This window comes from Pinus tabuliformis, chromosome 7, assembly GCF_031772625.1.
Source record: "Pinus tabuliformis cultivar Carrire ecotype Pingquan chromosome 7, CPIR1, whole genome shotgun sequence".
Classification (NCBI taxonomy): domain Eukaryota; kingdom Viridiplantae; phylum Streptophyta; class Pinopsida; order Pinales; family Pinaceae; genus Pinus; species Pinus tabuliformis.
Genome location: NC_142293.1, coordinates 861,726,352 through 861,752,136, shown reverse-complemented (window position 1 = coordinate 861,752,136; position 25,785 = coordinate 861,726,352). Strand labels below are relative to the sequence as shown.

The 25,785-nt window shown below is 39.8% G+C and overlaps 1 pseudogene; it reads left to right on the top strand.

Moving 5' to 3' along the window:
- The first annotated feature begins 220 nt into the window (after nt 1-220).
- On the top strand, nt 221-24,362 carry LOC149250331 (alkaline ceramidase TOD1-like; annotated as a pseudogene).
- The last annotated feature ends 1,423 nt before the right edge of the window (nt 24,363-25,785 follow it).

Sequence of the window (25,785 nt, the reverse complement as noted above, 5' to 3'; positions counted from 1 at the left end):
GTGCACGAAGCAGCAGTGAGCAAAGCCATTGTTTCATGTCCAAAAACCTGTGAAACACGTCCACGGTCACCCCAGGTAAGTGCCTAACCTTATTTTGTCAAATTGCATAAGCTATACTATGAACACTGCATATCTGTGAATGGGCGGATTGAACGAATGCAATGGCCAGTCAACTGGCCACCCACAACCAGTAGAATTGCCTCGTGGGATATGAACGAGCATGGTTACGCTCGATTCCGCCAGAAGGACATGGAGCCGACACGTGGGAAGTGTCCAGTTGGGAGATCAACAGATTTGCAGTGAAATCGGCGGACTGATAGGGATGACGGCGGGCAATGGCGGAGATAGACATTGGCGGTTAGAGACACGCCGAGGAATGATGGCCGTGATGTTGTCTAACGGCTCGGCCTGGACACCTCACCCCCGCACCATGAATTGCGTCGTATTTCAAAATCATTCGGCCAGAGCACGCACATTAACCATTGTCATTTACGCCTACAACCGGTTTTTCAGCAACGTGAGCGTCCTCCTCCTCTGCAGTTCGTTAGCCCGAGTTTCTTGGCCCAGTTCAAACTCTTCCCGCATCCCAGACTTGCTCCGCAGCGCCGTGACGTCCTCCAAAAGCAGCAGAAGCTCTCTACAGGAAGGAGCTCTACAGGAAGCACAGCGAAAGCTCCCGGAGCAGAGAAACCCATGTCTGTTGCGTCAGAATTCGAAATTTCGAAGAGAGGTAGGCTCGAACACGCCATCCCCATGCTTAATTTTCGAAAGGTGGTGAACTAGCTTGTTTGAACTGTGGAAAATTGAAATCAGTCTGCATGTGGGTCAAGAATGGTGGCTTGCTTATATGATACACAGAATTTCTTTTAAATGGTGCTGCGTCATATTCACCCCCATGGTTCCTATTAACAAACTCTCCCATTATAACGACAAACCACTGTAAGTCTCACCTGTGCACATATAGAATTTTTTGTGACTGTTACATGGTTGGTGTGAAAATTAGCTCTGCACTCTGTCTGTGAGAGCTTAATTCCTTTTGACAAGTCAAGTTTTGGGCGGCAACAGTATTATAACTAGAGAATTGGTGAAAGGGGAGATACACATAGCGAAGAAACCCTGTCCTGAGAGTCAAGGAGGAAACCATATCCGAATTTCCATTCTACCCAGAGCTCAAGCTAAAAACAGAGTGTTTTCATCATGCCAGGAGGGTTTATTAGAAAGGAACCCTCAGATTCCAGAAAATTGATGAAAAGTCCTGAGGTGGTAGAACTGTTTACTCGTGCCCACTGGATGACCTTCTGTGACAGAATTCAAGGTCGCGATGATGAAATAACAGAGGAGTTCCTAAGGTCCCTGCAGCCCAAATCAAAAACACTGGCCACTGTAAAGTTCAGAGGATTGACCTTCAAACTCACTCCACAACTCATTAGTTGGGTCACGGAGTTGCCATTGGGGATACCATGGGATAAAGAGGAAAGGAAATTGGGTCAGAAAGCCAAAAATGAGTTTTTCCTACCAGAAGAACAATTTTCAGAGGATAAGAATGGGGTCCGAAGAGCCAGCCTTCAGCCATTTTGGAGTGAGGTCAGCCTTCAAGTTATGAAATATATTACCTATGAGGGGCGATTTAGTATTGTGTATGGTTATCACTTCCGCTTGTTAACTGAGCTTAGGCATAAGATGGATTTGCCCTCAGAACAAAAATTGAGCATCCCATACTTCCTCCTACAGTCATTGATTGAGTGTGGCACAAAATTGAAGGAGGGGACACCAGACCAGTTGGCTCATCATGGGCTTATCAAGCTCCTCGTAGAAGATGCCCTCCATACTTATACTGTCCCTATCTCCTCGGAGATTTTCTGCAATATGTCTAAGGATGATGATATCCGGACTCTGGCAGAAGAACTCACTTCATACAACAGTGAGGAGAAGGAGCATATTGAGGCAGAGAAGAAAACTAAGGGTAAGGAAGCTAAGGGTAAGAAAACCCAGGGCAGGCCATCACAGGAAAAGCCACAGGAAAGACAAGAGGAAAAGCAATAAAAGGGACAAGCTGCTGAGGCCAAAGCTGTGAGTGGAGTAAAAACACAAATGCCAAGGGAGAAGCGGTTGCAAACTCGGGCAGAGAGGACTGAAAAAGTCCAAACAAGTAAAGGCACACCGAAGGCAACCACAACAAAAGTCAAAGAGAAGGCACCCCTAGCCAAGCAAGCCAAATCAAGGAAAACTGGTTCTACAGGAAGCCAGCAGACTATTTCTACAGGAAGCCAGAAAACTGCTTCTACAGGAAGCTAGAAAACGACCACTACAGGACTTTCTACAAGAAGTCTGGGGAAAGGGCAGCAAAAGGAGAAATTAGTTGAGATTTTAGCTAGGGAGGCAGTAGCAGTGCTGGCCACCCTAAGCACATCCCCCAAGCAGAAGGAGAAGCGGAAGAGGGAGCCTCCCCTGTATTTTAAGGCAAGAAGGAGTGTGACGATTAAGACTGGCAGACCCCAGCCTCCATTAAAAGAACCAATCACAACTGTAGACACCCCTACCACACCAAAGGATAGGTCCCCCTCGAAGGCATCCATCACTTATGAGTGGGGAAGCTTGAAGACATCCACCTGGAGGGAGAGAATGGAAAGGTTGGACACAAAAGCCTCTTTATAGGATGTTGAAACTATTCTACAGGAAACATTGGCCAGGCTCAAGGAGATCGAAGAAATGGAAGGTGAGGCAGCCAAATCACCACAGAAGGAATAAGATGTCAAGCACATTATGGAACCTAGCCTCGAGCCCAGCTTGGGCTCCTACTATAACTTTTTGGAGGCCGGAAAGATCATTCCTCAGAAATTCACAGTGCCACTTTTCCTTGCACTAGAGGAAGAGAGAGTGAGGACCCACACTTGGATGAAAATCGCTAAGTCCAAGGGAGTGGCAGATATAGGTCCTCTGGAGGAGTAGCTCAAGGAGGCCAAAAGAGAATTGGCTATGGTACGACATGTGGAGAGCAGCCAGCGGGTCAGGCTACAGGAAGAAAATGAGCTGCTTAGACAGCAGCTACAATTACAGGGACAGAGGAAGGAAGACATGCCTCACATCTTGGGGGAACAAGAGCAACAGGAGGGGCCCACAACAGCCACAGATACCCCTTATGAAAAAAAAGAAAGGAAGGGACACAGACTAAAATTGAGGCACTGAACCAGCAACTACAGGAACAAGAATTGCAGATACATTCTCTGAAACAGCAGCTGCAAGAAAAGGAGGCCCAACTGGCCTGCATGGCCAGCTGGGCAATGGAAGCCCTGCAGTGCAGGAAACCTGCCAAATCCTATGCCCTATACCTCAAGGAACAATGGTTACAATTTCAAATCAATACCTTGGCTCAAAGGGGCATCACCCCTTTCCAAAATTATCATCAGTTTGCAGCTTTATGTGGCAGTAGTTCATCTGAGGATAGGGCCAAATTGGCAGAGTTCTACTTGCACAACTTCGCCCTTCCGGACATGAACACATGGGATCCCAACACAGTGATAGGAGATGTCCAGCTTATGGCCATGGCCTCTTGGATGAGCCATGAGGAGAAGAGAGCAGCAGAGGTCCGCAGTATCATAGGTAGAGAGCTCAATGACCCTCTCATGATCAGAACAGAGCCAGATGACCCATCAGCAGTGATAAGCGCCCACTAGCACTTGGCCAACAGTCCTCAGGATCTACCGGAATACATTAAGCAACAGGCTCAAGCCATTGCCCATTTTGAGGACATGGAGAGACTGTTGGGAGAAAATTGTATGCATGCCTGCACAAGGCGGTGGAACACACTACCTCACAGCCTGAAGATAAGGGAATACCACTCTCCCACTAGGATGAGGGAGGCCTTGGCATGGGTACCTCTCTACAAATGGTTGATCCAGAACTTGCAGGCCAATTGGATTGGCTTGAAATTCAGTCCTCCTTTACTTCTGGGTTTGCTAGAAGGAGTGAAGGAAGAGGAGGAAGGTAGACAATGGGAGGAAGTGGAGAGGAAGGCAGGATTCCACGACCAGGAAGAGGATATCACAGCAGAGGCTTGAGATGTGAGGGAGGTGATAAAAGCCATAAAGGATGATGAGCTGGACTAGTTGCTTAGAGGATGAGCAACTGATTTAGCAGGGGGTGATGATGAGCCCCCAAATTGGGTAACCTATTGGGCTCATTTTGCCTAATTGTCCCTGTTCAATCCTCCATTTTCATAGATTATGCATGTTTTTCTAGTATGTTTATGTTATTTGAACGAATAAGGGTGGTCACTCTACCTAGGAGGCTAATACGTGGTTATTTCAGGATTTTTGGACAAATTTTGGAGCAAAACCAAGCAATCATGGGTCAGCTGACAGCCAAGCTTGAGGTGAGGATTCGTAGGGAGGTTGTCTCTTGCATGAAATGGCCTTCCTCAGAATCTCCACCCTCAACACCAAGCTCCACAGGCCACCAAAATGTGTTTTAAAGGTAGCCAAGCAGTTTTTGGAGGAGTGAATGTTCACTAGCAGTTGGGATAGCCGAGTCCCTTGAATCTAGGAGGGCTGCTAGCCCCCTCGTATTGTACAAATAGGAAGGCCTCAGCCTTCGTAGTTTACTTTTGGAACTATTGTTATTTTTGCACTATAGTGCTGTCATTTTGCTCAGCCTGTTTTATTGTAGCTATTGCTGTACAACTTTCATATGATGGTTATTTTTGAATAAAGAGAAGCATCTTTACTTGGCATCCTGAGTTCTTTATAGGAGCCTGCAACTCTTGGGGTTGGGCCCAACCCGAGTGCTAAGGCCTCCTTTATGTATTGTTATTTGTTCTTTATGAATTTGCAAAAACATTTATGCTAAGTAGGTTAAAGTTTGCTAATTAACTAGGTCACTGTTAATGGTTAGATAGACTTTTGAATGCTCAGATTTAGTTGATAGGTTGTTAACAGGAAAAAGCATCAAGAAAAGGGCCATCAAACATCTCTGGTTTCACCTCTCCTTCAGTAGGATCAGGAGCTGGGATCAGGATAACTTTGCTGCCCACAAAACACTGATTTTGCTTTGCCATGCAATCATTAGTGTTTGATTTTCATGTGTAGAAGTTGGTCACAAGTTCAGACTTTTGTTTGCTTAGTTGCATGAGTTAAAACACATGGTTTCATTGTAGGTCACACTTTTGTTCATTCTCTTTACTGGCAGCTAGTAGATTTAGGTCATCGTAATTAGGTTTTTGAATTTACAAGTCTTCATTGGATCAGTTGGAAAAATGCCTTGCAGAGCACCTGTACCACTCCTTCATCTGTTTAGTATCCATCAACACCATCCACTCTACCCTCTACTTAGAATCCTTGCCTCCCGTTCTGTTATGAAACCAGCTAAAGAAAAGATAGATCAACGCCTTAGAATTCAGCCTCTTCGAGGGGGCAACCTCCTTTACATTACATAAATGAACAATTCTTGGATGATACAAATGACAAAACCTCCTTTCTATATATAGGAGTCTAAGGAGTCACAATATAATCCAGCCGACCTAACAATAATAATATAAAGCCACAAAAATAACAATAGAGGGATTCTATGGGCACATTAATAACAATATGGGGGCAATAGGGGCACAACAATATAAATAAGGGGTATAACTACAATAGTAATGGGGTAATCACTAGTATTATAGGGACCCAACATGCCCCTCTCCTTCAAAAAAGTGTTGTCCTCAACGCTTGAGTAGTTTTGGATACTTCTGCATAAAATTCTCATCCTCCCATGTGGAATCTTCAGCGGATAAGTTCTTCCACTTGATAAGATACTCTGAAATTGATCGATTTCGTAGCTGTCGAGTTCTTGTTTCTATAACTGCTTCCGGTTCCAATATAATTTTTCCTTCCTCGTCAAGTTCTGGCAATATTGTTTGAACTGGGAGCTTGTCGCCTATAACCTTCTTTAAACATGAAACATGGAAAACTGGGTGCAATCGAGAAGCTGCAGGAAGCTCCAATTTGTATGCCATAGTACCAATCTTTTGCAACACCTTGTACGGACCATAATACTTTGGTGATAATTTATTATCCTTCTTAGCTTGCTTGAGGGACATTTGCTTATATGGTTGTAGCCGTAGGAATACCCAATCACCTACATCAAAACTTCTTTCACTGCGATGTTGATCTGCCTGTTGTTTCATTCTATTCTGTGCCAACACGAGGTTATCCTTTAAGAGTTGGAGGACTTGTTGTTGATGTTCGATGTGATGTTCCACTGCCTGAACCTTAGAATTTTCTCTTAAATATGATGTGATGGATGGTGGTTGATACCCATAAAGTGCCATAAATGGGGTCATTTTTGTTGTTGTATGGAAGGAAGTGTTATACCACCATTCAGCCAGAGGCAACCATTTGACCCATTGTGTCTGTTTATCAGATACAAAGCAACGAAGATATCCTTCCAAACATTTGTTTACTATCTCAGTTTTCCCATCAGATTGAGGATGATAAGATGAGCTATGAGCTAACTGAGTACCAAGACAAGAAAATAATTCTGTCCAAAAATTTCCAGTGAAAATGGGATCTCTGTCACTTACAATAATCTTTGGGTTTCCATGTAGCTTTTGAATTGTTTCCATAAATGCAGTAGAAACTGTACTGGCTTTAAATGGATGTGATAATGCACAAAAGTGTGCATACTTGGTAAGTCTGTCAACTACCACCATGATGACACTCTTTCCCTCAGACTTGGGTAAACCTGTGATAAAATCCATTGAAACCTCCTCCCAACGTTGGCTTGGAATGGATAAAGGTTGTAATAGACCCGGTGTCTTAATTGTTTCAACTTTATTTTGTTGGCAAACCAAACATTCTGCCACAAACTTTTGAATATCTGATTTAAGGCCATCCCAAAAAAATTCCTTCTTAACCCTGTGGTAAGTTTTTAAAAATCCTGAGTGCCCTCCTAAGGGAGAAGTGTGCAATTCCATAAGAATCTTTTGTTTTAGCTGGGAATTCTTACAGAGGTATAAGCGATCTTTGTACCATAACGAATCATTTTTCCAGCTAAATGTATCAGACGTACTGGAATCTTGTTGTAGCTTTCGAATAAGTGCCCACACTTCTTCGTCATTCTTCCATTCCTCCCTTGCTTCATTTATCCAATCTGGTTGGATAATAGAAATGGCGCACAACAATGCTTCCACATCCTCATCCTTTCTTGAGAGTGCATCTGCCACCACATTTTGCTTCCCTTTTTTGTAGATGATTTCAAAGTCATAACCCAACATCTTTGTGACCCACTTTTGTTGCTCTTCAGAGGATAATCTTTGTTCTAAAAAGTATTTAAGGCTATCATGATCCGTTTTTACCTTGAAGTGTCTTCCCATTAGGTAGGGTCGCCATTTCTTAAGTGCATGGAGTATTGCCAACATTTCCTTCTCATAAATAGCTTTGCTTAAAAACTTTCCCTTGATTGGACGACTTTCAAAAGCAATGGGTCTTTCATCTTGCATTAGAACAACACCAATTCCATTTCCTGAAGCATCACATTCCACAATAAAGGTTTTTGTGAAGTCCGGTGTAGCTAAGACCGGTGCTTGGCACATTGCCTCTTTAAGATGTTCAAAGGCCTTTGTTGCTTCCGGAGTCCATGAAAATGCATCTTTCTTCAATAATGTTGTTAGAGGTGCTGCTATTCTCCCATAATTCTTAACAAACTTGCGATAATACCCTGTCAACCCAAGAAATCCTGCAGATGCTTTATGGATGTGGGGATTTTCCATTCCTTAATGGCTTTAATTTTGCTAGGGTCTACCTTAACTCCTTCATGAGATACAATATGACCCAAATATTCCACCTCCTGGACTCCAAAGAAACATTTGGATCTTTTTGCATATAATTGTTTCTCCTCCAATAGTTGTAGCACCCTGTCAACATGTTCAACATGATCCTTCCAAGACTTGCTGTAGATTAGTATATCATCAAAAAATACTAACACAAATTTTCTAAGGAATGGTTTGAAAATTGAATTCATCAAACCTTGAAATGTTGAAGGTGCATTGGTAAGGCCAAAAGGCATGACCAAAAATTCATAATGACCCTCATGAGTTCTAAATGCCGTTTTCGGAATGTCTTCAATCTTCATTCTGATTTGATGATATCCTGAACGAAGATCCAACTTGGTGAAGTAAATTGATCCATGCAATTCATCCAGTAATTCATCAATGACAGGAATGGGGAACTTATCTTTAATAGTGAGCTTGTTGAGCTCCCTATAATCCGGACACATGCGCCATGATCCATCCTTCTTGTGCACCAATACTACTGGAGCAGAGAAAGAACTTTGATTCGGTTGAATTATACCAGCCTCTAGCATTTCTGCAACCATACGTTCAATTTCACTTTTTTGGACATAGGGATATCTGTACGGCCTGATGTTTGGAGGAACACTTCCTGGAATCAGATGAATAGCATGATCATGATCACGCATAGGTGGGAGACCTTTGGGAGTCTCAAATACCTTGGAATGATTGTCCAGGACTTTTTGGAGATCTGGAGAAATAGATGATTCTAATGTGGAAACATCTAGCGAACATAATTGTGCAATTACACCCCTTTGCTCCTTTTTTAGAAGCTTTGTCATACCATTAGAGCTGATTATCTTTCCTGGTTTCCCTGCAATACCCCTTAATTCAACTTCCTTTCCTTCCGTAGAAAATTTGATGAAAAGTTCTTGAAAATTAAAAGCTATTGTACCCAAGGATTGTAGCCATTGGACTCCTAGTACAACATCAGCACCTCCCATTGGAATGGAAAGCATTGGGCTAGTCAATACATATTCTCCCATGGATAGCTTGATATTATGGCACTTTCCAGAGCAATTTATTGTTCCTCCATTTGCAATCATCACTTGACACTCTGGTGCTGGATATAGGAAGCAATTCAATTCTTTTGCTACCCTACAATGAATAAAATTGTGGGTGCTTCCTGAATCAATCAACACTATTACCTTTTTCTTCTTGATTTGTCCTTCTATCTTGATGGTTTGAGGAGTGGTAATTCCCGCCAATGCATTACAAGATATGGTCGGATTTATTTGTTCTTCATCTAGGCTTTGTTCCTGGAGTATATCCTCTTCTTTTGACCTTTCTTGCTCCTTTTCTTCTTCCTCTTCACAATCTATGTAGAATAATTTCTTCTCAGCACACTTATGACCTTTAGTGTATTTGCTATCACAACTGTAACAAAGCCCTTTTGCTCTTTTTTCTTCCAATTGTTGTGGTGTCAACCTTATAGGTTGTGGAAGACTAGGGGCAACAACACTTCCGTCTTTATAGTTGTGAGTGGTATGCTTCCTGGTTGCCATAATTTTGCTTTCCATTTTTCTTGCTAACCTGAATGCCTTCTCTAATGAATCAGGTTCCCAAAGTCGAACATCATGTTGGATATTATCTTTTAAAGACCCTATGAACAACCTGCATACGAATTCTTAAACAAAGAAAATAAACAATGCGAGAGCATAACCCATAAAACACATATGCACAGAGATTTTTCCCTGGATCCCAAAACCGGGACTACCAGCTTTTTTTTCATTATGTTCCTTTCAATGTTACAATACATATTTATACATGCTGAAGCATCCAATACCATGGACCGAAAACCATCGTGTCCAAAAAACATGTGCGAAAATGATGCACAAAACCATAGGTGGGTCCGCCCAACCTAACATATGGTCCAAAACCAAAATTTTTTGGGGCGCTGCCCCGGACCCCATAAAGTGGGGTTACGGGTGCCCTTCAAACCCCCTATTAACTACGTGGAAAGAATATAACACAACCCAACAATCTCCCACTTGTTGTTTTCTTTCCACAGGGGGCCACAGGAGAGCTTAGTCATTTTTCAGCGCTGAGATTCCCATTGCTTCTCTACACCAAGAGAACTTCTCAGAGCTCACTGATTTTGTCAATGCATCTGCAGTATTCTTCAAAGTGTCCACCTTTACCAGCAACATTTTTCTGTCTTCTATCATATCCCTCACAAAGTGATATTGAACGTCAATGTGCTTTGTCTTTGAATGGTAAGCAGGGTTCTTTTCCAAGAAAATTGCACTTTGGCTGTCACAGTCTATTCTTATAGCCCCCTGTACTAACCCCGTACTTGAACACAATCTCTGCAACCAAACTGCTTCCTTGCTTGCATGAGTGGCTGCCATGTATTCTGCCTCTGTAGTTGATAGTGCCACTACAGATTGTTTCTTACTCATCCAACTGACTGCACCTCCAAATAGGTTAAACACATACCCACTTGTAGATCTTCTCTGATCCAGATCTCTAGCCCAGTCTGCATCAACAAAGCCATGAATATCGAACACTCTGTCCAATCCTGGTCTTCCTTGGTAGCACAAACCATAATCACTAGTGCCACGCAAATACCTGAAAACCCGCTTCACTGCTGTCCAGTGCTCCTTCCCAGGTTTTAACATAAACCTGCTCAATACTCCCACTGCATGTGCAATTTCTGGTCTAGTACAGACCATTGCATACATCAGGCTACCCACTGCACTTGCATATGGAACACGGGACATGTCCTCTTCCTCTTCTTGTGTCTTGGGACACTGTTTAGCAGATAACTTCACACCTACAGGAATAGGAACCTTCACCGGTTTACTATCCTGCATATTAAACCTCTGGAGTATTGTCTCAACATACTTCCTCTGGTTTAACCAGAGCTTCCTCTTTGACCGATCTTTTTTAATTTCCATGCCCAAAATATAGTTTGCAGCACCAAGATCTTTCATGTCGAATTTGGAGGACAATTGGGTCTTCAAATCCTGGATAATTTCTTTGTCATTTCCAACCAGCAACATATCACCCACATACAAGACCAGATAAATAATACGGTCACCAATTAATTTAAAATACACACAATGATCTGCTTTGCTTCTGGTGAAGCCAAGTCCCCGTATAAATGTATCAAATTTCTCATACCACATCCTTGGTGACTGTTTTAACCCATACAGAGACTTCTTTAACTTGCATACCAGTTCTTTCTTACCCTTCACCGCAAAGCCTTCAGGTTGCTTCATGTCGATTTCCTCTTCCAAATCCCCGTGAAGAAATGTTGTCTTCACATCCATCTGTTCTACCTCAAAATCAAAAGCAACAGAAACAGATAAAAGTAATCTAATAGAAGTTACCTTGGCAATACGAGAAAAAATATCACCAAAATCAATTCCCGACACCTGGGAATAACCTTTTGCTACCAACCGAGCTTTGTATTTCTCCACGTTTCCTTCTGCATTTGTCTTCTTCTTGAACACCCATTTGCTACCAATGGGTTTCCTTCCAGCCGGCAACTCCACCAGACCCCAAGCCTCATTTTTGTGCAAAGATGCCATTTCATCGACCATGGCCTCTTTCCAGAGTTTTCCATCCTCTGAATCCACTGCTTCCTTCACAGTTATGGGATCATTATCAGTAACAGACAAAGCAAAATTTGAACTGAAAGCAGATGGACTATACCTTTCTGGCTGCCTTCTTTCTCGAATTGATCTTCTCACAGCCGGAGTTTGTGGCTCTTCATCTTCTGATTCCTCCTCTGCTGCAGAGTCTGATTCTTCCTCCTTTGGCTCAAACTCTATCTTCTCAGGTTCCTTTGGTTGGACTTCATGTTGAATAACATCTTTTACCTCTCTAAACAACACATCTCGGCTGTACACAACCTTCTGTGTGACTGGGTTCCAAAGCTTATAACCCTTTAAACCATCCTTATACCCAATAAAGATTCACTTTTCAGATTTACTATCCAACTTGGTTCGTTTCTCCTTTGGAACATGTACATATGCATCACATCCAAATACCCTTAGATGTGAAAGAGAGGGTTTCTTACCAGTCCATACTTCTTATGGAGTCTTATCCTCCAACGCTGATGAAGGTGATCTGTTGATCAGGTAACATGCAGTATCCACCGCCTCTGCCCAGAATTCCTGTCCTAACCCGACACCACTGAGCATGCTTCTTGCCCTTTCCATCAACGTCTTGTTCATTCTTTTTGCGACTCCATTTTGCTGAGGTGTTTATGGAGTAGTCTTCTACCGTGCTATACCACACTTCTTAGAAAATTCTTCAAATTCCTTGCTGCAAAATTCTCCACCATTATCTGTCCTCAACACCTTTATCTTCTTCTCTGTCTGATTTTCCTCCAGAGCCTTAAATTTTTCAAACCTGTCAAAGACTTTAGATTTCTTCTTAAGAAAATATATCCATGTATTCCTTGAGAAGTCATCTACGAATGATACATAGTACACAGACTTACCCAGCGATGGAACCTTCACAGGTCCAAACACATCACTGTGCACAAGCTCTAATATCTATTTCGTCCTCTTACCACCAGAGGGGAAACTCACCCGATTTTGCTTCCCATATACATAGTTTTCACAGAAATCAAAATCCAGAGAGCTATTATTCATACCTTCTACCATACCTTTACCATGAAGTATTCGAAGGCCCTTCTCTCCAATATGTCCAAGCCTTTGATGCCACAACATGGTCTTCTCTCCAGAGACCACTAGATTCTCTACTCCATTTTCAGGAACCATAGAACTATTGCACCTATCAACAATAGTGCTACCTTGCAGCTTGTACAGAGTTCCAATCCGAACTACCTGCATTAATATCAGTGCTCCTCGAACCATCTTGCAGGTATCTTTCTCGAACACCGTCTTTACACCTGCATCATCCAACTTGCTTACAGAAATTAGATTTCTGGCCAATGCAGGAATATGTAGAACAACCGGAAGTGTTCTAACCCTTCCACCTTGCAACTTCAACTTTACTTTTCCCTGACCAATGATTCTAGCCTTCCTATCATCTCCTAAGAAGACATCACCACCATCGTATTTCTCATACTCGCAGAACCACTCTCTATGGGGAGTGAAGTGAAAGGATGCACCTGAGTCAATCAACCATGCCTCATGATCTACATGTGTACTTGAAGAAGCCAAGTACACATCCCCACCTTCATCTGAGGTGGTTTTCGCCTCTGTAGAAGGAGCATCATCAGATCCCTTTCCTTTATCAGGAGCTTTAGATTTACAATCCCTTCTGAAGTGCCCTTCCTTTCCGCATTTCCAGCACACCACCTTTGTAGGTTTTCCTGGAGATTTAGATCTCCCACTCAATGACTTACTTTTGTTTCTGTTCTGGGACCGTCCTTGTACAGACAAGGCATCACCATTCTGGTTGTCCATATTTTTCCGTCTCATTTCCTCCATCAGCAAGGCTGAGACTATTTCATCAAACTGCAAAGCAGTTGCATTGCTACCTATTGTAATAACCAGACTATCCCACGAATCTGGTAGAGAACACAACAGACTGATGCACTTATCTTCATCTAAAATTTTGATATCAACAGATAATAACTGACTTACCACAGTATTAAACGCATTCAGATGCTCTGTCACCGAGTCTCCATCTTTCATCCTCAGGTTATACAGCTTTTTCCGCAGGAACAGTTTATTCACCAGAGACTTAGATTGGTACAAAGTCCCTAACTTGACCCACAAAGCCTTTGCCGTAGCTTCCCCTGATACATTCAGCAATACTGAATCCGAGACACACAATCATATTGTGCTCTTTGCCTTCCGATCCAACTTCTTCCATTCTTCATCGGTCACTCCCGATGGTTTAGTACTCGGATCTACCACGATCCACTAATCTTTATCCACCAACAGATCCTCCATCTTGAGTTTCCACAACTCAAAATTCTGACCATTGAACTTCTCAATCTCTATCTTTCCACTGCTCGCCATCTTCTTTCACCACCAGAATCGATCTCGCAGATCTCCCACTGAACAGGGTCTACCACAGGACCGAGCGAAACCCCTCAGCAACAAAGGCGTCCCCTTGAAGCCAAAACAGCTCTGATACCAAATGTAGGTTTTAACCCTGTACAGAAATTACCTGCATACGAATTCTTAAACAAAGAAAATAAACAATGCGAGAGCATAACCCATAAAACACATATGCACAGAGATTTTTCCCTGGATCCCAAAACCGGGACTACCAGCTTTTTTTTCATTATGTTCCTTTCAATGTTACAATACATATTTATACATGCCAAGCATCCAATACCATGGACCAAAAACCATCGCGTCCAAAAAACATGTGCGATAATCATGCACAAAACCATAGGTGGGTCCGCCCAACCTGACATATGGTCCAAAACCAAAATTTTCTGGGGCGCTGCCCCGGACCCCATAAAGTGGGGTTACGAGTGCCCTTGAAACCCCCTATTAACTACGTGGAAAGAATATAACACAACCCAACATTGCTGTGGTGTCAACCTTATAGGATGTGGAAGACTAGGGGCAACTGCACTTCCGTCTTTATAGTTGTGAGTGTTATGCTTCCTGGTTGCCATAATTTTTCTTTCCATTTTTCTTTCTAACCTGAATGCCTTCTCTAATGAATCAGGTTCCCAAAGTCGAACATCATGTTGGATATTATCTTTTAAAGACCCTATGAACACATCAATCCTATGTTGCTCTCGAATATCTTTTACCCTTATGTTCAATTTTTGGAACTCCTCAATGTGCTCCATTATTGAACCCTTTTGTTGGAGACTTATCAATTGGCTAAAAAAAGTGTTGCTTTTTGTATCCTCATAATGTGCTATCAATTCTTCTGTAAAAATTGCCCAAGTGATAAATTGTTTACGAGAGCAAAGCCATTGATACCATACAAACTGATTTGGTTCCAAATATAAAGTTGCCATACGTACCTTTTGTTTGTTTTGCACATTATTGAGATCGAAGAACTGCTCCATCTGTAATATCCATGTGGCGGGATCCTTCCCATCAAACTTCCTCATATCGATTTTTGGAATATGGTGAGTCTTCGATCCAACATTAGAGTCTATGGAATCATGATTAACATTTCTTTTGTTCACATCATGAGTTTCCTTTACAACCTTTTCACCATTAGTAAGTATTTCTTGTAGAAAATTTGTCAAATCTGTCTTCAAATCTGTCCTCAAATCTGTCTTCAGATCATCCATCTTAGCTTCCATGCCCTTTATCTTAGATTCCACGCCATTTATCTTAGCATCTGTTAGCTTTTGTGAGCGTGACATTTGTTGCACTTGTTCTTGTAATTTTGATATATCATGTAGCATTTCTTCCTCTTCTTCATGAGTCATGCTAGAGCTTTCAGGTTCCTTACTAGGTGTTTGCATTTTCTTTCCTCGGGGCATCAGTTACCAATAATAATGCTTTACTACGCCCTTTGAATTCCTTCAAACCAAGCTTATGCAAAAATTAAAAAAAAAACTACACACCTTTTTTTACTTTGTAGAAGCCTGATATTGAATCTGATGTATCTCTGTAATTTCGAATCATCCAGTTCAAAAATTGTGACCTGTAGTATCCTTCTATGTCCTCTTTCCAATGCCACTAGTCTTATCCATATTGGATTCTCCAAGAAAGAGTTATGCACAATCTCCCCAGTGACCTGATTATAGACTAGTTCAATAGAGCGAACTTGTATGAAGTGCCACGTGTCACTGTTTTAACCTTTGACTCTAAAAAATATACAAAAGAAAACTAAAGTCTGTCCTCTTTCTGTACCTTCTTACGAAATTTCAATCCGATGCTCAGAAAGAAAGTTATGACGATTTTCCCTAGGTCACCTGTTTTGAGTATAATTCAGGAGTCTGCAAAAAGACCAACTTCCTCAGATCATATCTCCGAAAATATCACGCGAAAAGCTCTAAAATTCGGACCCAAGGTTCAACGCAATTTCTTCTCAAATGGGTTTTTTTTGTGACTTCTGGAATGTCATAGAAAAAAATGTTATAGCGAAAATGCCACGATGACCTGTTTGGAGCAGCGAAACCCTAGAATCCAAAGCTCTGATACCAAATGTTATGAAACCAGCTCAAGAAAAGATAGAAAAGATAGATCAATGCCTTAGAATTCAGCCTCTTCGAGGGGGAAACCTCCTTTACATTACATAAATGAACAATTCTTGGATGATACAAATGGCAAAACCTCCTTTCTATATATAGGAGTCTAAGGAGTCACAATATAATCCAGCCGACCTAACAATAATAATATAAAGCCATAAAAATAACAATAGAGGGATTCTATGGGCACATTAATAACAATATGGGGGCAATGGGGGCACAAAAATATAAATAAGGGGTATATCTACAATAGTAATGGGGTAATCACTAGTATTATAGGGACCCAACACGTTCGCTGTCTGCTCCCATAACCCTAGTTGTGCGTAACATTGCTTCAGTCGTCCCTGAACCAAATACAGCCATCCACACATGTCCACAACTCCATCCACCGATTTCTAGACCATCTCCAACCCTCACCCTACCTCCACACTCGCTCCTTCACCTTTCCCTCTCCATTCATCCACCAAAAACCTCATTTCTGAATATCCTGTAGAAAATTACAGACATCTTGTAGAAAATCATAGACATCCTGTAGAATCCCTGCAGACTTCCTGTAGAGGCTCACGAATGAGGTTTCTTGATAGCCAAACTCGGTGAAACTCTATGGAAGGGTGTTAGGGACCCCTTAGGCCCTCTCTGAACCTTCTTGACCTTTCCCAAGCATCTCTTCTCGCCCATCCACCTCTGCACAGCCAAAAACAGTCAAATCATATGCATAACAACTCTGGAAACTTATTCAAAAATACAAAAAGATGTTTTTTCAGATGTTACTGTAGAAGTAGCTTAGATACATGTATTTACCTTCCTAGAAGTCAATGGCATTTCTTTCAGTAGCTTGCATCCTCTTTCTTGCATCAGTAGGGTTAGTTGGTAGAATTAGGGTTTGCTACGGTTTGCGTTTTCTTTTAGCTTTTCAATGTCTTTTTGCAAGTAGATCAACCTTCTTTAAATTAGCTTTATCCATCGGTTAGAAAGCTTCTTCTCAGAGCCCATATAAGTTGGCTTGAGCCCCTAGCGGACTTGTGCTAGTTGACCAAGTGACAACTGCGGCAAGAGCTAGTACTTGTGCATACAGCACCGTCGCTTCCAAGTTTGTTACGAACTACCGGGTTGATAAAAGTAAAGAAGGGAGTCCCAGGAGTTGTAGCATTGTTGCTGCAATACTGGAGCTCACCAGCTTCCAAGTTCAGATTCTCTCTGAGGAACCAAGTTGTTGATGCATTTTATTCATTCCGAGTTTTTCATGTTTTGTTTCTTGCCTTCATCATCAAGCTATTTTTTGCTCTCTCCCCTCCAATGTCCTTTTTATCCACAACTGAATTTCATATTTAATGGGTTTCTTTGGAAGTTCAACCATCATAATGATTGGTTTCATATTGTGAGTGAGAAGTCTTGGATTATTCATTCAAATTTGCAAAAATAAATTTCATTATGACAAAGTTAAAAGGGAGGGAAATGGTTAATTGCTCATTTATGTGTATTATCTAGTTCATTCAATCATATGCTATAGCCAGAATCCCTCTTGTGATGCATTGCTTGGCAGTTACAACCTTCAGGACTAGTTTATTCAATAGGGGTATATATTTGGATTCAGTTTCTCCCAGCGATGGGCATGGTATCTCACCTACAACGAACTGTGATTCGGCAAATGTGCCATTGTTCTAGAGGTTGGATATAATTTTGTTGTAAAGCAAAGTATATATATATATATATATATATATATATATATATATATATATATATATATATATATATATGGGCATGGTATCTCACCTATAACGAACTGTGATTCGGCAGATGTGCCATTGTTCTAGAGGTTGGATATAATTTTGTTGTAAAGCAAAGTATATATATATATATATATATATATATATATATATATATATATATATAGATATATATATATATATATATATATATATATATATATATATATATATATAGGCTAAATGAAATTTGAGGCCCACTTAAATCCTCTGTTGAATTGGGACCTTGGTATTAGAAGCAAGCAAGTCCCAAACAATCAGAGCCTCGAAGCCAAACTAGAGAACAATTCACTGGATCTATTGATGAGCATTTACTTTGGAAAAAAGTGGGCAGACCAAGCTTAAACACTTATCAAAGAAATAGAATTTGCAAAGTAACTACTGCTCATTTTCATCAAATATCTATGTTTATGAGATACACCATGGCCTACTGTTTACTGCTAGGATTGTGAGGACCCATTTCCCATTAAAAATTTCATTCCCTCACCAAAATAATTTATGTTTCTATATTTGTAGAATGTTCTGCCAAACTAAAGGTGTCCTCTGTTTGCATCGTTCGATTTCATGTTAGACGATTAGATTGTGGTAGGCCGTTGATTTGAATTGCAAACCGCTTTAACCAAGCGGCAACCGATCCGACCTTGGTTAGTGGGGCATGAATCCAACCACCTTCATGCACAAAATTTTGTTATAGCTGGCCGCAGTATTCGACAACTATTCCATTCTGGTGCGCCGCTGGCCACAGTATTGGACAACTGTTCCATTCTGCTGCGCCGCTGTTAGCTTAAATCAAATTCTGGTGTGCCCCCGTTAATTTAAATCAAATTCTAGCAGTATTCGACAACTATTCCATTTTGGTGCGCCGCTGGCCACAGTATTCGACAACTGTTCCATTCTGCTGCGCCGCTGTTAGCTTAAATCAAATTCTGGTGTGCCCCGTTAATTTAAATCAAATTCTAGTGAGACGAATCCCATAACAACGGGGGATGAGACAGACGCTGCTCACTGAGCATGGTTGGTCTTTCAACACTGCAGAGTGGATGGAACCAAAGAATATATGAGGGATTTCAATTCCAATCCAGATGTTCACAGAGTGTGGCAGACTGTGGAAAATGTATCAAGAATGGCTCTTTTCTATGCCGAATATCAGAATTATGGACCAAGGGCCAAGTTCTCTCGAAAAGCTATTGGCACCCTGGGGGAAGACATTCTCTGCTCTCGTTGTACAAAGGTAGTGAGAAAAAAGGCCTATGTTTTGTTGAATATTAATAGTTATTGTCAAGTTTTTATGTTTGTCTCATTGGATAAATTACACAATTTTGGTAAAATGGCTATTTTAATTGGCTAAATTACTTTGCAACCGATGGGTATGGTTATTTATGAATTTAGTTTAACATGGTAATTGTTTGAATTCCACCCTTCGCTGAAAAGTTCATTCGACAACTTTCATATTCTCTCTCTTTACTAGCATTGTAAACTATTTTAGCCAGAAATCATGGGCACACAAATATCCTGTTTGATTTCAAAATATACACACTATGCCATAGGCTTCATTTTCGACAACTTTCATATTCTCTCTCCTTACCAGCATTGTAAACTATTTTAGCCAGAAATCATGGGCACACAAATATCCTATTTGATTTCAAAATATACACCTATTGTTAGACTATGCCATAGACTTACGGAATATCCTATCGGCACATGAATTTTATTAAATTTAATTAAAAAATACAATGGTGAAAGCATGTCGTTCATGCGTTTTAGGCATATATCCTATCCGTCCAACAATTTTATTAAATTTAATAAAAAATACAATGGTGAAAGCATGTCGTTTGTGTTTTAGGCATTCCTTCTTCAATTTTATTAAATTTAATAAAAAATACAATGGTGAAAGCATGTTGTTTGTGTTTTAGGCATTCCTTCTTAAATTTGCTGCGCATTTTCTAAACTCCATCAATACATATATTTTAATGTCAAGAAAGTATTTACAAACACATTCATTGAATTTTTCATTTGTGAAATTTATTAACATAAAACTTTATTAGATATTTATATATTCATTTATGTATATAGTTGGGTTGTTGCATCTGTTTATATGATTATTATTTTAGCGAAACAAATTATTGACATTCTTATACCAAAATCAGAAAGAGAATTTCACTTTCAAATGTAAATCGGGTTCAAAGATTATATCGGGTTTCACTTTCAAATGTAAATCGGGTTCAAAGATTATATCGGGTTTAAAAATGAAGGTGAAGCAGAGAAATTAGAGACCTGAAGGTTAACAATAAATCATTTAGATTGACATTTTTTCCTTATGGAAAATATATTTTGAAACTTATTTGTTGAAGGTGATGATATACCAAAATCAGAAAGAGAATTTCGCTTTCAAATGTAAATTGGGTTCAAGGATTATTTTTTCTGTGTTTCTGGTTGTCAATTTCATGTCAAAACAGAGCCGGTCACCAAGGAGTGTGGCTCATTATGCTCTCTACACTCAATGTTTGTGTCTTTAGTCATTAACTCTAGCTGAAACATTTTAGTGTCTTTAGTCATTAACTCTAGCTGAAACATTTTAGTGGAATCCAGGGCCAAGGATTTGGTTTCCATCTTTCTGTTTTTAGTGCTGAGTGATGTGTTTCAGTTTTATTCAAATACGTGAGCCCGCTTCATGTTTACATAAGTTGTTAAGTTTATAATGATGCACATTTTTTAATATTTAATCATGAGTTCAACTTGCCAGTAGAAAATGGAACAAAAAGAACAATCACATGAGATAATATCCACTATAAACTTCTTCATAAAAACTTTGTAGAATAATTACCAATTCATGGTAACTAAATATTTCATGTAGAGTTATGCATTACTTCAGTCCTTTACAAAGCAGAAATTCTAGTAACTAGTTACCGTTGATATCTCAATGCTCATGATTGCTTTTTCAAGGCCGTGATGCATATCAGTGTCAAGAAGGATACTGATTAGTAGCTGTGGAAAAATTATTATATGATTTGTCAAGGATAATGATTTGTTATTGGCTCCTATTGTTGCAATTGGGGATGATAAAAGCATTGCAAGTTTAGATATCTTAAGTAGTTGAAAAAATATTTGCTAATCTCTCCACGAAAATAATCTCTTTTTATTCTTGTTCTTGGAAGGCAACATTTTTCGGAGTCCCACTGCAGAGGCTATATTTCGTGATGCTGTGCAGAAAAGGGGATTGACATCAGCATTCAAAATTGACTCTGCTGGAACTATTGACTACCATGAGGTAGCTTCTAGCTTATCATGGGTCAAGGCTAATTGAATTGGTATTTTTGTCTATTATACTGCAATAAATAGGTATCACGTATTAATATGTTGAAATTATTTGAAGGGCGATCCTGCAGATCCCAAGACGAAGAATGCAGCCAAGAAACGTGGAATAGAGATAACTTCTATATCAAGGTCTATATCACCTACAGACTTTTAAGGGTTTGATCTAATACTTGCAATGGACAAGCAGAACAAAGGTAAATAAAAAGCATAAATGGCATATAAAACTCCCAAAATTTTCAGTTTCATTTGCTAAGTTGTTCCAAACAGAATCTAATAAGCCAATACTATTGTTAAATTCAGCAAAATGTACATTAAAGTATGTCTATGTTATTGTTAACATATGCTTCTAATCAGTTTCTAAGTTGTGTGCAAAAATAAATTAATAACATGGGATGGATATATTTTGTAGCTGACATATTGACAATTCTCCTTCAGCACCCCAATGCACAAGGCCTTTATTGCTTTTGCCAGGTAATTGGTTACATTTGGTATTCTTTATCGTTTCCCTGTGATACTGATACCACGGAGGAAGCCATTTTTATAGTCAGATGGAGAAAGTTGGGGGGAACAAAGTAGCTGTGAGATATCAAATGGACAATTACTGTGCCAATGGCTTGCAACCTTGGAGCTCTGAAAAGCTTCCTACAGCAGTGGTACGAGAACTCAACTTTGCTCAATTATGGTGAAGTTTTAGTGTGATAGCATCTGAGATTTGTTTTGAGGTTGGTTCTCTCTTTAACTGATTTTTTGATTTTGTGTGTTGTTGGCATTACAGATGTGCCTGATACTGCACTGATATTGAGAAAGCACACCCTTCGCACACCCTTCCAATGAAGCGATTTTCTTGCATGTTATTCAATGAATTAGAAATCTTCAATCCTCAGGATCAGTTGCCATTTGCATATGTAAGACACATGATGACGCCCAAAGTGAGGATTCACATGTTCGAATCAGCCATTTTTAATACAATAACAAATGAATATTGACACTCTTACAAAGTCAATCGAAGCATTTTCAAAGAGCCTCCTTTGGACCTACAAATTTCTTTGGGTTATGAATCCAGAGCCTGCAAATCGTATTTGGATAGAATGTGGGCTGCATATTCTGTTTGATTGTAGATTATAGCCTGCAAAAGCTATCAATTTTTTAAAATGTGAATGGTCATGAAATAGCAGAATATGGGAGGATCCACAACTGCAAATTGAACCAATGCATGATGTTGATGGATGCCATTGGTGTTAATTTTGTGCTAGATTGGATTAGATGATTGATTTACTTCTCAATAATTTAAGTCACTTTTACTGCCTCTGCCAACAAGAGATGATAGAGACTGTGCACCTATATCTAATATGTGTATTGCATTTAATGGAGTTGATAGGACTGAATTGTTTTTCCATGTAAATTCCATTGGTGATTCTGGTTATACCGGAAATGAAGGAAAATAGAATGAAACGTGCTCTTCTGGACAGCTGATATCCAAACTCGGTGTATGCCATGAATTTTTTTTTAACTCAAACAGAAACAAAGAATTTTTCCAGCCGGCTCTTCGTTGTCAACGCAATCCTGAACTGAAATTTGGTACAAGTTGTATAGGCTTGCATGTGCACCATCGTGACAGAGTTTTTATTAAAGGAGTTGTAATGTGGGGACAGATGTTGATTTGAGACAGTACAAATATATGAGTCTCTTTTGTGTTAGACTACATGGACGGTGGAACCCTTGCGTAGGTTCTTCAAACCCACAAGAAAATCCCAAAACACTATTTGGCTGAGGTTGCCAGGCAGGTGCTCAAGGGCTTGCATTACCTGCACCAGAACAAAATTGTTCACCGTGATATAAAGCCCTCCAATTTACTGATCAATAAGAGAAGTCAAGATTCCTGATTTCAGTGTCAGAACTATGTTGGCTCACACTTTGGCCCAGTGCAATTCCTTTGTGGGCACTTGTGCTTATATGAGTCCTGAAAGGTTCGATCATGATGGGTATTAATATACAATTTCTATTGTCTTCTGCGATGCAGTTCCTTGAATACCCTTCAGATTATGAAGCGGAGAAGTATTTTCTCAGGAAAGCTACAACCATGGTGAATCGGTCTTGCCACTTATATTCTGAGTTTTCAGGTAATCAGAGATCCTCATATTTAACAATTTGAGAGATCTATCAAGAAACATTACCTTATGGCATGCATGTCTGTTAAAGTAATAAGGCTAAAACTATGTTTCGTTGTTGATGGCAGTCTCGGCTATTGTTCATCAGATTCAGAAATAAGAGTTATTTGGTAAATCTCGGCTACCGTACATGAAAGGAACTGAAAACCCCAATTCAACTTCAGGTCCAGTGACCTTCAGTGGAAATCTGGATGTGAAGGAAAGAAAAAGGTATTTCAATTATTCTGAAGGGATTGATTTGCCTTGTGGTTTTGCCAATTACCGTACCCAAGGGTTCCTTGTGTCTGAAGAAGACAAGAAGGTCATGGAACAATGCAAGGGGGGTGTGGTAATTTCAACTATATTTGGAGCCTATGAAAGATTAGTAAACCCAAGAATGTTAAGAAAATCACAATAGAAAACATTTGTTTCTTCATGTTTATGGGCAATGCAACTCTCACACTTCTTGCCAGATACCAGATCAAGCCCAATGAGTCTCATAGAATTGGAATTTGGCACATTGTTTTGGTTAGGGAGTTTCCATACAAGGAATCTGTAATGAATGGCCGCATACCCAAGTATCTTTCCCACAGGCTTTTCCCAAACTGTGTTTACAACATTTGGAAGGATGCCAAGCTACAGCTTGTTCTTGATCTTTTGTAAATTTTGGAAAATCTCCTTGTAACTCACAACGTTGATATTGCTATCTCAAAGCATCCTTACAATACTCATACCATGGAGGAAGCCATTTTTAAAGTCATATGGAGAAAGTGGAGCAAAGAAGTTGTGAGGTATCAAATGGACAATTATTGTGCCAATGGCTTGCAACCTTGGAGCTCTAAAAATCTTCCCTCAAGAAGTGGTATGAGAAGTCAACTTTGCTCAATTATGGTGAAGTTTTAGTGGGATAGCATCTAATATTTGTTTTGAGGTTGGTTCTCTCTGTAACTGATTTTTTGATTTTGTGTGTTGTTGTTGGCATTACAGATGTGGCTGATACTGCACTGATATTGAGAAAGCACACCCTTTCAATGAAGCTATTTTCTTGCCTGTTATTCAATGAATTAGATTTCTTCGATCCTTAGGATCAATTGCCATTTGCATATGTAAGAGACATGATGACCCCCAAAGTGAGGATTCACATGTTCGAATCAACGATTTTTAATGCAATAACAAATGTATATCAACATTCTTACAAAGTAAATTGAAGCATTTTCAAAGAGCCTCCTTTGGATCGGCAAATTTCTGAGCCTCCTTTGGACTGGAAAATTTCTTTGGTTTATGAATCTAGAGCCTGGAAATCGTATTTGGACAGAATGTGGGCTACATATTCTGTTTGATTGTATTAATTCATTTCAAATTTGATTGGCTGCTAATATTATTCTGTTTGATTGTATTAACTCATTTCAAATTTGATTGGCTGCTAATATTACAATTTCCAGAAGCTATCAATTTTTTAAACTGTGAAGGGTCATGAAATAGCGGGAAATAGCAGAATATGGGAGGATCCATACCTGCAAATTTAACCAATCCATGATGTTGATGGATGCCATGCGTGTTAATTTTGTGCTAGATTGGATTAGATGACTGATTTACTTCTCAGTAATTGAAATCATTTTTACTGCTTCTGCCAACATGAGATGATAGAGATTGTGCACGATATCTAATGTGTATTGCATTTAATGGCGTTGATAGAGACTAAATTGTTTTTCCATGTGAATTCCAGTGGTGATTCTCGTTATACTGGAAATGAAGGAAAATACAATGAAACGTGCTCTTCTGGACAGCTGGTATCCAAACTGGGTGTACGCCATGAAACCATTTTTAACTCAAACATAAACAACGAATTTTTCTAGGTGGCTCTTCGTTGTCAATGCAATCCTGAACTGAAATTTGGTACAAGTTGTATAGGCTTGCATGTGCACCATCGTGATAGAGCTTTTATTAAAGGAGGTGTGACGTGGGAACAAATGTCCCCATATGTTGATTGTTACATTTCTGCATCTTTTTTAGATTTTCCTATCCCTATGTCGCCATTGCTCTTCTATTTATGCACATTTCTGCATCTTATTTAGATTTGCATATTCCTATGTCACTATTGCTCCTCAATTTATGCACATTTTTGCACCTTATTTAGATTTTTCTATTCCTATGTCGCCATTGCTCCTTAATTTATGCCTTACGGCGTTTCCTTTGCAACATTTGGTGCAAATGCTAGTTTATGTTTCTATATTTGTAGAATGTTCTACCAAACTAAAGAACAGTTCATTGGATCTATTGTTGAGCATTGACTTTGGAAAATAGTGAGCAGACCAAGCTTAAACACTTATCAAAGAAATAGAATTTGCAGAGTAACAATTGTTTATTTTCATCAAGGATCTATGTTTATGAGATATGCCATGGCTCACTATTTACTGCTAGGATTGTGAGGACCCATTGCCCATTAAATTTTTCATTCCCTCACCAACATGATTTATGTTTCTAGATTTGTAGAATTTTCTATTAGTCATTTAGCTATATTTATTAGTTTTACATATAAAAATAATAATTTATTTTATAAATTAAGGTTTAGCCAAATACCAAATTAATGTATAAGACTCCTTATTTATGAAAAGCAACTCAATGTTGGTT